This window comes from Passer montanus, unplaced genomic scaffold, assembly GCF_014805655.1.
Source record: "Passer montanus isolate IOZ18808 unplaced genomic scaffold, ASM1480565v1 scaffold18, whole genome shotgun sequence".
Taxonomy (NCBI): Eukaryota; Metazoa; Chordata; class Aves; order Passeriformes; family Passeridae; genus Passer; species Passer montanus.
In genome coordinates this window covers 3,090,085-3,104,348 of record NW_024365381.1, presented here as the reverse complement: position 1 = coordinate 3,104,348, position 14,264 = coordinate 3,090,085, and the positions used below count along the sequence as shown (strand labels likewise).

At 31.1% G+C, this 14,264-nt stretch overlaps 1 protein-coding gene across 5 annotated transcripts in view; it reads right to left on the bottom strand.

The window, feature by feature from the left end:
• NOVA1 (NOVA alternative splicing regulator 1) overlaps nucleotides 1-14,264 on the bottom strand; it is a 145,629-nt gene that overhangs the window by 80,279 nt on the left and 51,086 nt on the right. The window contains exons 2-3 of one of the 5 annotated variants that reach the window (XM_039704720.1): nucleotides 9,277-9,361; nucleotides 8,553-8,623 (exon numbers count right to left, since the gene is read on the bottom strand). The exons of 3 other annotated variants lie outside the window; for them this stretch is intronic. The gene's annotated coding sequence lies outside the window, so the exon portion shown is untranslated. The remainder of the gene's footprint in view (nucleotides 1-8,552; nucleotides 8,624-9,276; nucleotides 9,362-14,264) is intronic. One more of the 5 variants, XM_039704723.1, reaches the window with a different exon arrangement.

The window sequence follows — 14,264 nt, the reverse complement described above, 5'->3', positions numbered from 1 at the left end:
ATTTTTAATGTTTTGACATCTCCTGGTTTTTAGGTTATTGCTGTGAAGAAGGACTTCTATATCAATACAAAGGCATTTAATCAGATGACATAGATAAAACTCATTTTAGAGAAGTGCAAGGTGAATCCTTGAATCTAAGTTACTTTTAAGGCAACAGATTATAAATAAATTGTAACTTTTTTGATAACAAACCCCGTTGTCAGTGTCAATAAAATATTTTTCAAATGTGGATAGTATAAAGAAACACTGGCATAGCAGATATTAGACAAAGTAGAATAGTCTAAACTATATGCTATTGCCCAAATGCAAAGTTTTATTTTGACAAATTTGTCATACAGACACAATACTACAAAAAGTAAAAAGCCAAAATACTTAGAAGAGTCCAGAAACAAATTTCAACAAGCTACAGCTACAATATCAAAATAAAAAGGTATAAAAATCATCAGGACTAGAAACCAAACAAGTTTTCTAATTAGCATTATAATAAGTATTAGAATTAGTAAATAATTCACATGGCTTTAAAAAAAGGGGAAAAAATCAGTAAAAATTATATGCAAACAGTAAAATAACAATAATTGTCTTGCTGGAAAAAATATTTTTAAAGGTTATTATATTAGCTACACTAGATACTATAAATACAGTATTTACCCTTAGGCACAAAAGAAATCTTTAATTTTACAGGTTTTATGATGTAATATAGAAGTGTTTCTTACTTTCTTCCAGTATTTAGATTTTAGAATTAATTTTTTTAAGGGAAGTTTACTTTGAAATTATATTTTTTAGATTGTCTCAAGCAGCTTTTGTAGAATTATTACCAGGAAAGATGAAATCATAAAAAGAAATACAATACCTATTAAAGTGATTCTAGGAAAGACTGCAAGATTACTCTATAAAAACTTTGAGGGAATTTTGTCAGATTTGAATGCAATCTGCACTGCAGTGGTAACAAGGTAAGAATCATGCCAGATATACTAAAACATGAACCATTTCTGACTACAGACTTTCATAGTACACAGAAGTAACACATATTAGAAGACAAAGCTGCTCCACAATGTAGATATATGAAGAATATGTCATACAGTTCTGACTATATATGTTCCAAATTATTTCCTACATGTTCTAAAATTTGAAGATTCAGTGATGTCATGGTAATTACCTATCTCCTTTCAAAATAGTTTTCAAAAATGTCCTTTCCAAAAGCTTATTTGGAAACATAACTGCTACAGAATAAGAAGAAAAGCTCTTGCATGGAAGAATTAATGAAATAAAGAGGGGGGGAAAGCTAAACTAACCATTCTCACAACAGAGAGAGACCATGCAGAGTGTTATAAGCATATGTAGTCAAAAATCTGGAAAATGGGAGCAGACATCAGTGCTGAAGATTCAGTCAATTTGAGGATGGTTGTTAAGCAATGAAGACATATGTCATAGTGAAGAACCACAGAAGGGTCTCAGAATGAAGTGACTGTATAAAAGAATAGCAAATATCATTTCATGTACACAAATGTGATGTACAAAGGAGAGAAAGCAATTCTAATTTCACACAGAAAAACAATGGACTCAGAACTGTCCATTATTTCACCCCTTCAAGTGTGAAATTCTGGACTATGATATAAGAAAAAGTTGACTCAGTTTTAACAGCCAAAGAGAAAATCAAATGTTAAGAATTTCTAAGAAAGGAATTTAAACCAGAAAAGGGTGTGAGATGACATATGATGACACAAATGTGTGTTTATATGTGGAAACTGTCTTCAACTGTGGTCCCTCGCTTTGTCTCCAAATTAAGCATTACAACTGGAGAAGATTCAGAAAACACAATTAAAGCTATAGGCTGACTTCTAACACAAGGACTAAGGTAAGCTTACACCTCTCAAAATCTGGAAATGACTTGTGCTAAACGTCAAATATCTTCAAAATCATGAAGGCAGAGGAAACAGACTGATTCAACCTCTCTTTAATACAGGAAGTTTCATGGAGAAAGGTTGAAAAATGCATTAAAGGTGGATCTTTTGCAAGTGCTCATTACTAAGTAGTAGAGCTTCAGTTACCTTTGTATACTTTCAAAGCATACTTTGTATACTTCACTTTCTCACAATTGGACTTGCAATTGGCATATTTCTGAAGGGAAAAATCTTCAAAAACTTATACTGATGCTGAGGAATTTAATCAGAGATTTCAGCAGAACACAATCTGTTTATGTATTCACCTGTACTGCAACATATGCAATAAATACAGATATTCAAGTTCAACACATGGCATGGTCCTTCCTGAATACTGAGCTTTCTTCCTTAGAGAAAGCAGAAATCATTATCCAGACTGAGTAAGCCATTATTGAAATACAATTTTTATTTTACACATTGTCAGACCTTGTGTTGAAAACATAACTCAACACATGAAGTGTAATTTAAGGGATAATTATTCCGAACATCAGATTTCATTAATCAGAACAAGGTCATTGCAAAATTGATCAGGACAGACATTATGTCTTCTAAGTCATTACACAAGAAGATAGAATTGAGGAATCAAGATATATCTCTGTAACAGATGACAGAGAATGTAAAGTATGAATGCAGAGAACCTGAGTGCCATTCCACTTACACAGGTCAGAGAGATTCTCTCTTTTCATTTGGCTAGCAAGAACTTTTTAAGCTACCCTGAGTTTGAAGGAAGTTCTACCTATGTGAGTGTATTCTAAAATATAAATAACTTTAATACATCAAGAAAACAAAATAGGATACAATTGTCATTGAAACAATGAGAATTTTAAAAAGTTGATGTTATGATTAGCAGACAGGCAAATATCACTCACACAAATATGACCACAGAAAACATAATATGCTGTAACTGCTTGAAGTTAACTAAAAGCAAATCTGTAAAAAGGTTTTTAAATGTATTAAATATCCAGCTTAATGACTACAAACAGAATGTAAATGTAAATGCAAGCATCTCAAAGAGTTACAGTAAATATACGCTCATATGAAATCCATAAATGACAGTTATTTCTACCTAAGAATTAGTTTTTCAATACTTATATCAAGTACACTGCTTTTGAAAGAAAATCTGAATGTTATAACAAAAAAAGTCTGCACAAAGTTGTATAAATGCACTGCTTATAACAACACTTAAAATATTCTACTCTATTTACAGCTACTAATTTACCAAAGTACCAAAAAAGAAAGAAAAGAAAATTAAAACAATATAAGTACACTCAAAAACAACATTTCCATTTTACAAGTAACAGAATTTTATTAAATTTTGCATGGAAATACCCATTCCTAGTGGAATTCCTAGTTAAAACAAATCTTTGAGATAATATACAATACTTTACTAAAAGTTAGTAGATTCTTTATTTTCTATATCTAACAGTTTATGAACCCTTTCTTATCAGATTCTGTCATCTATACAAAATACACCCATCCAGTGTTACATAATGATAAAAACATTCATCTGGTTTATATTAACAATTGTTTACCTTTGTCATCAGGCAGTTTATTTTAGATTTATTTGCTGAAAACAATAAACCTCATGTTGCCAACTACTTCAAAAGCATTTTCCTGTAGTTAACTTTCTTATCTACAGATTATTTTTGCCTTCTCACACACTCCCTGCTATGTTTCTTGGTTCATTCTTTATGGTCCTGATGCATTGTTTAATTTAGCTACAATAAAGAACCTATAAACTCCATAATTTAAACATGTTAATTTCTGTTAAAAGTCTGACAAAACAAGCACTTGGATGTGATTGTTATAGAATAAACACAATTCCATATAACTGTTTTAATTTTTTGTTATGCAGCATTGGATGCCACGATCAAGTAAATAAAAAAGATTATTAATTATTCTGTTACTTCACTAATGGTTACTGTAAAAATCTCAGTTCACTAATATTTGGGTGCAACATAAGCTAAATCAATTTACCAATTTTGTACCAATCAGAAATAGAAATGAAGCTAACTAATTGTAAAAATGGCAATCACTTAAAATACCATAATTAAAAGTAATTACATAAGGTTTTACCTAATTAAATAATAATAATGTACTAGGAGAATTTATCAATAGAAAATCTTTATAATTTTTATATATTAATGCATTTCACAAACTATGGAATCGTTCTTGATCAACTGACACCTTAATTGTCCATTTTAAGTTTTAATGCCTGCTTGAACTCTAGTCACAGTGAGACTTCCCAGTGGAGTAAAATCTTAATGTCCACATAGCAAGTATGATTTTTGTGTTCTGGATCTTTAGCAAGTGATTTAATAAATAGAATTTTTGTTGTCTCATATTTCAGTCAGTCCTGAAGTCACAGCAAACTGAGAAACCATCCTAGCTTAGTTCTCCTGAAGAGACTTGCTAAATAAATATTAAAAAATTAAGCCTTATTGAAAACCCTATCAAAGAAATATTGTTCATAGTATAATTAGTTTAAAAACAAGTACTTTTTATAATTAATTGAGAACTTGTGTATGAGCATAAATTTAGCAAGAAATTTTTCTTTTTGTAAATGATTGAGTCTTTAAAGTCATACTTGGCTTTCAGGAATGACAGGTAGAAAGCCAACTTCAAAAAACAGAGCCTCTATTGAAACCTGATGAAGCAATTTCACAATGCCACCTGTCAGGATAGTGCTCCCATAGCACTTCAAATATTTTGAAGTGGGATGAACAAAGGCATTAGAAAGGAAGAAGAGCTCTTTCAGTTAAACCACAATGATTGTCAGTTAAACACATATGATTAACATCCCACACTGCGTCATACCAGATAGACTGTTAGAAAAGTTCTTAAGATACTAAGATATTATCTAAAAGTAGTATATTCTAAAGTCAGAATGTTTTTACTAAGACATTTCCATGTGTACCTTCCTCTGATTTCAACAAAAGTGCTAACAGTTATCAACTAGCAACAAGTTCAGAGAGCAGACACATTTAATTTAACTCATATTAAAAAACATCTGTCCCCTCATGCCCAGACCTCTTTCTTCTAATGGAAAAAAAAAAAGAAAAAGAAAAAAGGGAATTTAAAAAGTAGCTCTTTGTAAGTAAAATAATTTAATTTTACATTTCAGAATGCATAAAGTTCTGAATTACAGGGTTTATTTTTACATAAATTTTAAACAGACTTAACCTAAAGTTACCTGATCTCACATTTAGAATAGATAGCCCTAGTCTTTCATTGCAGTGTACTATATTGTGATACACACACACAGGACAGTTTATTTTTAAATGCAACCTACAATTTAGTTCAATACATATACATATTCATTAAGTCTGATCAATCTAATCAAAAATGTCCTTGAAGGTATTCTCAAGGAAGACATTAAATCAGCATAAAATAACTATTATAAGCCACACAGCAGAAGGAAAAAGAGGTTACTATATATTGAAACACTTCAGCAATATGAAAACTCAAAATTTCTACATTTCTAGAAACTATTCTACATATCATGACCTTGCAAACTGAACTGTAATGTACAAAAATACAAAACAGAAACTATATGTACATACCTGATATTCAGATACAGATTTGTTTCTGCACTAAACATGAAGTATTTTACTAACAAAGGTAGAAAATGCCTTCATTATTATGACTAATACGTTAAACAAATTAAAAGCAAAACATTTGAATGTGAGAATTTTCATCTATTATAGAGAAGAAGATTAAGTATCTGATGTTATGTGCTGAACAGGTATTTTCATAATTTAATTACATGGCAGTTATTAATGCACAAAATTCAAAGTCCACAAAGCATAGCTTTCAGAAGAGTAACACACTTCTTGTACGTCATCAGCAGCACCTTAGAAAAGTAATAAAATACATTTTGTGCTTCCTGTGCACTTGAACATTCTATTATAGAAGCACAATATAACAATATTTAATTTACATACATCAAGAAATCCTTATTAAATCTTCTACACAATTAGAGTAACAGGAAAAAATTCCGCAAATGGTAAAAGAAGTACTTTTTGTATCAATAATATCATCCTTCAATTTTACTGGTGAATGTAAGAACTTTGCTCTAGCTTAATGCTGATTTTATAAATAGCTGCTGATATTCATATCAAGATTCTTTCCTCTTCCCTCTTACTTTCCTCACCACTGAACATCGTGGCAGCAGATACTAATGGAAACATGTTGACCTATGCTCTAGAAGAAAAAGAGATGGAAGAAAGTGTTTAAAGCAGTAAGAGAAAAGTATCAGTGTTTAAAGCAAAAGTGAACACATATACATAATGACAGAAACTATTCAGATATTTCAATCCCCTTTTGTTCTTATGTTTTTTGGAATTACTCCTTAAAAATCAGGAAAGGGAAAATGGTATTAACTCGTAATCCATAAGGTACAGTATATGTCCAGCTATAATCTTGGGCATTTATAACTTGACAATCAAGATAGATTCTATTAAAAGAACTGGAAAGGAATACAAAAGCTCAAATGTTTCTAAGAAGGCTTTCTTCATGCAAGGGATCACACATGATTTGGGGAAATTATAATCATAACAAAAGGTGTGAGTTCAACATGGTAAAATTCCTTCTAGGAAAAGGAATTCAAGTATAGAAAACAGATGAGCAGGGACAACATTTTGCATTTGACAAGATAGAGAGTTAAAAAGCAATTAAATTCAAGTGGTGTGATCAGAGAAAGTTTTTAGACAAATGACTATGAAAGTGGCTTTTTGAAGAAATGGAAGATAAGGACCTAGATAAGACTTTGGTAACCTGCAAAGAACACGCATTTGAAGATTTTTATAAACAAAGAGCAATGTTTAGATGCATGCAATCTGAAATGTCATAGATTGGCTATGCAATTTGACAGACAAATTACAGTCTTGAAAAGAAAGGGTATGTTGTCCACGGTAACCAAAAATGAGTAGGAAGGAAGGGTCTGTGAAGAAAGCTGGGATCAGTTTTCAAATTACTTATTCAAATTCTAAGTCGAGTATCTATAGGATAACCACAGTCAAGACAAGATGTTCTAGGAATCACAGACAGGAACAGTAGATACGTGCATCATCGCGAGAAACAAAAAATACACTCCTGACCAAATCTGTGTGTAAGATCATGTATACCAATCAAGAGTATTAGGAAGCAAATCTCTGTCACACAGATTAAAGTGAGATGATGGCAGGCAACCTACCAAATAATGAGGTATAATGAAGACAAAGTCACAAATGGACAACAGTTTCTTGTAGTTGATCATGACTACAGAGCCGTACTCAGTAATTGAAATGAGTGTGAAAAAATTGTGTACATATGTAGTTCAGGAAGAACAGATAAAGGGAGCAAAATAGTAGACTCATACAATTTTAACAAGAGGAAATCACTAACTAATAGAACAAAATCTGGAATGAATGAGTTTCAAAGCAAAGGAAGACACAACTAACTCAATATTGGTATATACCATATAACCAACTGGGTATATGGGATTACTTTCTACAAAATGCATTAAAAATGCAGAAAAAATACAGGCTTATGCTTGCCAAACACAAACTACTCTATTTCTGGGGATTACAGATAGGAGAAAAAAAATGCACTGATATCTTCCATCTGAGATTGCATTTATGATTTGGCAGGGAGTTCAACAGAAGTTTATAAAGCTGGCCAGTTCTTCTTACTCCTCTTATTTAATGAATCTTCTACAAATGCTAACTACCTAAAAAAAACCCCAACAAAACCAGCAGTATAAAACAGTTTCCTAATTAAAAGATAATATTCTTGTTACATATATATTTTTTCTAAATATATGATGAAAATCTAATCTTAATAATTTTTTCACACTTTGGATAGCTTTACAGAATAGGATTGCTATTATATCTAAAACTATGAATTTTGTTAGTGTCAGTCCTGAACTTTGTCAATACTCATAAAAATAAAATTTAAAAAAAAAATTTGGGATCTTTGACATTATAGAGTCAAAAAAGGAAAAAGTATAGAGAAAAAAAGGAAAGTACTTTCCTTCAAGCTACAGTGTTTGAAAAGCAGTCAAGATTAGAGAAAGATAGCAAGCTCAAGCAAAAGAAAATAACAATTTTAAAATCTCGTTAAATATAATAATTTTATACATATCTATATATAATTGAAGTAAATAGCCAATTGCCTTTTTTTCTTTCCTTTTCTTGTTCCTGTTTTTTTTTATTTGTTTCTTGGATAATTTTTTTGCGAGGGCACTGAATTTTCCCCCTTCTAATGTGCTGCCTATATTTTGTCAGAAATATACATTAGAGTGGAAGCAGCTGAGACTTATTTTTAATTGCTGAATTCCATGTTAGCCAGTGAAACACAGCATTATAAAATAGCAGGTCTTACTAAAAAGGAAAAATAATTTTATTAACAAACCCATAAGCCTTCATATAATGCAATATAGTAAAATATATAGTACTAAACTATCACTCTATCAGATGTTGACTAACACTCATGAAAGCCTATTTAATCTGCTAAATGTATTTTAATGTGGTTACTGATATGAACAAAAGTGGCATAAAAAAAATGAAGAAATTAGACTGTAAACTGTGAAAAACAGAATAGGATGATGTAATATTAGAAGTAATTTCTCACAAGAATCCTGTGCTGAATTAGAGCAACTTTCCAGCGATATGGCATTTCCTTCCTGTGCCACTCCATACTCCCTGAAAATATATAAAACGGAATGGGTTTTACAGTACATGGAGTCATGTTAATGTCAGTTACTCTCTAGGCTTTATGATTCCTTAAGGACATACCACAAAAAAAAAAATCTTATTCCACATATGAATTTAGATTTTGTACTGCAGACAACCTGATGCTGGTAAGATATGGTCAATGAATGCACTGGAACAACTGTCTGCAGCTCACCCTGCACTGAAACACTTTTCAAAAACACCACACTTTTAAGAATCACACTAAAACCATTTTTTTCGGTTTTTCTAAGATTCAATTAGACTCAAAATGCACCAAAACTTGATTTTAGAGCAACCAAACTTGCAAGTCCACATAAAAATTTTGGCCTGGTTTAAAACAATTGGATGCCATTGACTTCAGAAACCTATTTTTCTAGTGAAACACTATGACAACACTAGAACTGCATTCCACAGACAGTGTTTCAGGAAGCAACCTGCAAACAACTCCAAAGTAAGGAAGAGGTTCTCCTTACTCTTACCTAAAGAGCAAAAAACTGCAAATGTATCCTCAGAACACCTAAGAATAGTTGGCAGAAATTTGAAAAAGATATCTAAGGTCCAAATTCAACATCTTAGTATTTTTGTGTACCAATTTGGACTACAGAGACTTTAAGTATCAGTACCTTTACAGGATGGGAATTACAGCTGCCTGACGCACTCTCCTTCCCAGCAGTATCAGCCAAAGCTCACATTTCCAGTCTGTGATATCTGGTAAAAAATTGAATGGAATGCCATGTCACTGCTCTGCAGATTTCTGAAACTGAAGTATCTGCTCTTTTTGCCTATGTAATGACTACAAGACCTCATATGCTGGCTTTTTTTAACAAGCATGTCTGATATGAACTAGTTCCCTCATTTCTAAAAGAGCTAAGGTTTTTAGGACTGTATGGACTAATACGCTCTGTAGCTCCTTTTGAAAACTAATGAATACCAGAAAAACTCTAATGCTGTGTTCAGGTGCTAGAAAAAAAGAATGTCACCTTTGTTTTTAATATTCTTGCTAGAGATAAATGAACTCTTCTTTAACGTCCAATGCATTCTTGATTTAGATAAACGCCACCAAAGGCATCTGATTTTTCTCATCTCAATAATTGTTCATCCACTAAATCAAAGTGATATAGAAGATTTATACCAAAGGAAATTAGGAAAAATTAAAACAGAGATGCCATGGGAGGACTTCAAGGTAAAATTGAATTTCACAATGGAAAATGGTCCCTTAATAGTATAAGTCCTACAATATAGCCTTGACAAATCTAGGAAATAGAAATTAGAACAACTTTTAGATTTGTACCTGTGATCTTGATTCTTATGTACAAATGTACAAACACTACACACACCCTAAGGAATATTTATACTATAAAGCTCATAGAGCTTTAACTATGTGCTTTGGAACCTTGGATTTGGTTCAAATGCTTTGGATTTTAGTTTAGATTTCTAATAGATAGGCACAAAAAATAAAATGGTTGTTCAAAATAATTGTAATACAATTTTGCAGAAAAGCAAAATACAGAAATTTTATTGTTTCAAAATTAAGTTTTTTGGTTAATGAAGAAAAGCATTGTATACTTATTGATTACTACATGAACACTGTATACTTATTGATTACTACATGAACATTCAAATCTTTAAGGTGAAAACTTTAAGAGCTATAGTGTTACAATGCGAATTTTCTTCTCAGTACTTGTTACATTACCACAAATGAAAGACTTACAAATGAAAGCAGACTGCATTTTAGAGTCTAAACAAATCCAAATAGTCTAAGGATTAAAAAGCAGCAAATAATATTTTTCAAAAGTGGATCACAAGTTACTACAATTGAAAGACTTACAAATGAAAGCAGTCATTTTAGAGTCTAAACAAATCCAAATAGTCTAAGGATTAAAAAGCAGCAAATAATATTTTTCAAAAGTGGATGACAAATATTTTAAACATATATTTGTGCATATATTTTGATTCTGTAAATCTTTTCAAATACACAATCAGTAAATTCATTAGATGCTTCTTCAAATTTCAAAACTTTGCAAGAGATGGCAACTGCCCAGCCATTAAGTTAAAAAAAAAAAAAAACAAAACTAAAAGCTAAACAAACTGAGCTAGTCATGAGAAAGGAAAATATTCATAAAAATCATAATTTTTATATCAAGAAAACAGATAAAATTCTGTGACTGTACTAATTATTTAGCAAAGCATGTAGGTAAAATGAAAACATATAGATTGCTGTATTTTAAAAGCGAGACAAACTGAGCTAGTCATGAGACAAGGAAAATATTCAGAAAAATCATAATTTTTATATCAAGAAAACAGATAAAATTCTGTGACTGTACTAATTATTTAGCAAAGCATGTAGGTAAAATGAAAACATATAGATTGCTGTATTTACAGGAATGGATTAAATTCTAAGGCTGGAAATTTTTTCCAGGAGCACCTCTTGGACAAGAAAGGTATTGACATGAAAAAGACGTTCTCAAAATAGAAAATAACATGCACATTTTTATTTTAGGTATGATGATACATATGTGGTAATTTAGGTTAGGTATGAGTGGATATATAATATATACATTTAAGGTACATAGTAACAGCTCGGTATCATTACCAGCGCCTTCTCTATATTCAGTTTAAAAAAATTGCAAAGATCACAAGTTCCATAATTTTTCTCACCCATTATCTTAATTCTTCTGTAAAATATGTAGTAGTCTAGATTAATGCCAAAATGCTCATATCTAGACTTCTTCTCTAGAAAATTCAAAATACATTCTAAAATGCAGATGAAGTTGATGGATGTCTATGGCACACTATCCAGTGTCAAGTATTTCACTAAATGCATGAAATTGATGTACTATATCAGAAATGGTTACTCGTTATAGATATAATACAATTACTTTTAAGAAAACAAAAATCCAATTTAATAGAGTAGTTTGGATTAACTTATTGACAAGACAGTCAGGAAAAACAGCTTTAACTATCTGGGGCTGAACCATTTTTCTCACATATTTTCTTCAACATTGATGTGGATATAAATTTAAGATTAAATTATTAAGGAATGCAAATCTTTCAGTGCATGCAAAAGACACATTTTAACATATAAGCACCCTGTACTACAGCTACTCCATTTGACAAAGAGGAATTAAAACATTTGGGTACTCGTTTATTTATTCCAACTACAATCTAGCAGACAACAGGAAAAATATCTCTGTAGAGAAATTACATCTGTTGTTCCAATGAACAAGCTAGAATGCCATAAAAATAATATATTTATATAATCTATGGTAATAATACAATTATTTTCAACTTCTTCCCTGAAATTTCTCTCTTCTACATATAGCTATGAAAATAAATTCCTTCTACATGTTGTAAGGTTATATAGCCATTCCATCATTTTACAAGAGACTGATGGTCTTATTTTCTATTAGAATGAATTTTATCCATTAGAAAGTCAAAACTAATCTGTTTCTTTTATCTTATAAAGGATACATAGAAAAAAGATACATATAATCAAAATTATTATATTACCTACTAATTTTGGTATATTTTAATATTTCCCACTGTTATACAAAGGAGTAAATGTGCTTTTTTGATTATGCACGTTGTATTTATAATATACTTTCACACTATGAAATAATACATCATAATGTATCACAGCACACAGCAAATGTAAAAAATATTTAAAAGAGGTGATTTGATTCAATTTTTATATACTAAGCATGGTCTTCAGAAATGAACCTATCTCTGCTTTTTAACTGGCATCAGACACTTTGAAATAGATGACTGCTCACATCTTTGGAAATATTTTTCTAAAATTGAGAGAAAAATCTGAGGAGTAGAAGACATATGCAGTCTATCGTTCTTTTTATTATTTCCCTACCTAAATTTTCATTTTAAGAAAGACTTCAGGGTTGTTTGTACTCTAGTATATGGTATCTCAGTGTAAGTGGGATCAACAGGTTTTTAAACTTTAAAAAAAAACATGAAAAAAACCAACAGCAATCCATCCTAAATGTTAGTCCACCTTCACAGGTGCATGCTTAAAGAAGTCCTGCCTCTAGGAAGGATCAATATCTGTACTGAGGATTTAAACAATGTGGGCCACTTTATTCAATTCTAAAATTCACTCTAAGAATCTAGTCCACCTAGAAAAATTAACATCAGACAGGGGACGTGAACATGCACTGTTCATTCCTTAAGGACAAACTGAACATGAAGAACAAAAGGAAGAATCTGATCAAGAATTACATGAAAGTAGCATGATGCTGTGTGTAACTGCTATTTGGTTAGAACTGTGATGATCAGTCTCAAAATCATATTCCTAGCTTAAGTAACCTATCAAAACACAACTGACAGTCTATATTTTGGTATTCCTTAAGTCATATTTTATTTGCATTCCTTAACACCAACATTGCATAAATGATTTCACATCCAAAGCACTGTTCCTGAGAGTGAGATTGATTAACTGAAATTAAGTAAATAATAGAATGCAAATATTCACAGTCATGCAGTTCAAGTGCATTCACCTAATTTTTTAAAAGGAAGCACAGTTCAAGAAGTACAAGAAACAAGTGTATTTCAAGCATTTTCTAATCATGCTCCCTTTTTTCCTATGTTTGGTTTGTACTTCAGTAGTAAAGAAGAGTTGTGCACTATTTCCTGTTTCTCAACTAAAAAAACTGAAACAGAAGACAATTTATATAAAACAAGGTCCACATACATTACAAATTACTTAGTCTGACAGTTCTTACACTCGTGAATAGGAAAAAAAAACTACTGTAAATTTATTTGCAGCACTTAATTTCTCCACAACCAAAATGTAACTGAATAGAAAATGCTTCACTTTGTGGATAGCCAATGAAAATTCCAACAATGCAAGTGTAAAAACACTCAAAATCTTGCAGAGAAATTCCTACTTTTATATATATAAACACACACGTATGCATGCAATTTCATATGCTCTTGGAAAGGCAGTACAGTAAACCTTTTAAACTAAATTGTCTTAGACAATTAACTTTCATTACAAAATTAAATCATCTGTATTGTACAAATAACTAAAACTAAATTAGACAATTTAGTTATCTTTAGTCAAAAGCAGAAACTTGTACAGTAGAAGGGAGTCTTCAAACACCTGCTGTGTTTTGAAAGCAAAACGTTACATGAAAAACAACAAAACTAACCTATTCTTCCAGAATCCAAGATGCATTACCAGCATGCTTATTTGCAATCCACCTTTGAAAAAAAAGCCTATGACTTGGCAATGATTTTTTTAAAAGGCAGTTTTATTTTACCACCCCATATAAAAAGGGATCCTAATTAAAATACGGCACAATGCAGAACTAGATTTATAATAGTACTGCAGAAATGTGTGTTTTTAAAGATATATTCATAGCAATTTTCTTTTTACTGTTACACTGCATGGCAGTTTTCTGTATTGACTTGGAAATACTAGTGATTATATATTTTTACATTTTTTTATCACTAGACTACATATTGAAAATCTGGGAGAAAGCAGACACTGACACCCTTATTCTCCCCCACAAAAATACATTCTAAACACTGGCAAATGAGACATTCAGTTGCAGCCTGAAACTAAAACAAAAGTTGCTATTTTGTTCTACTACAACAC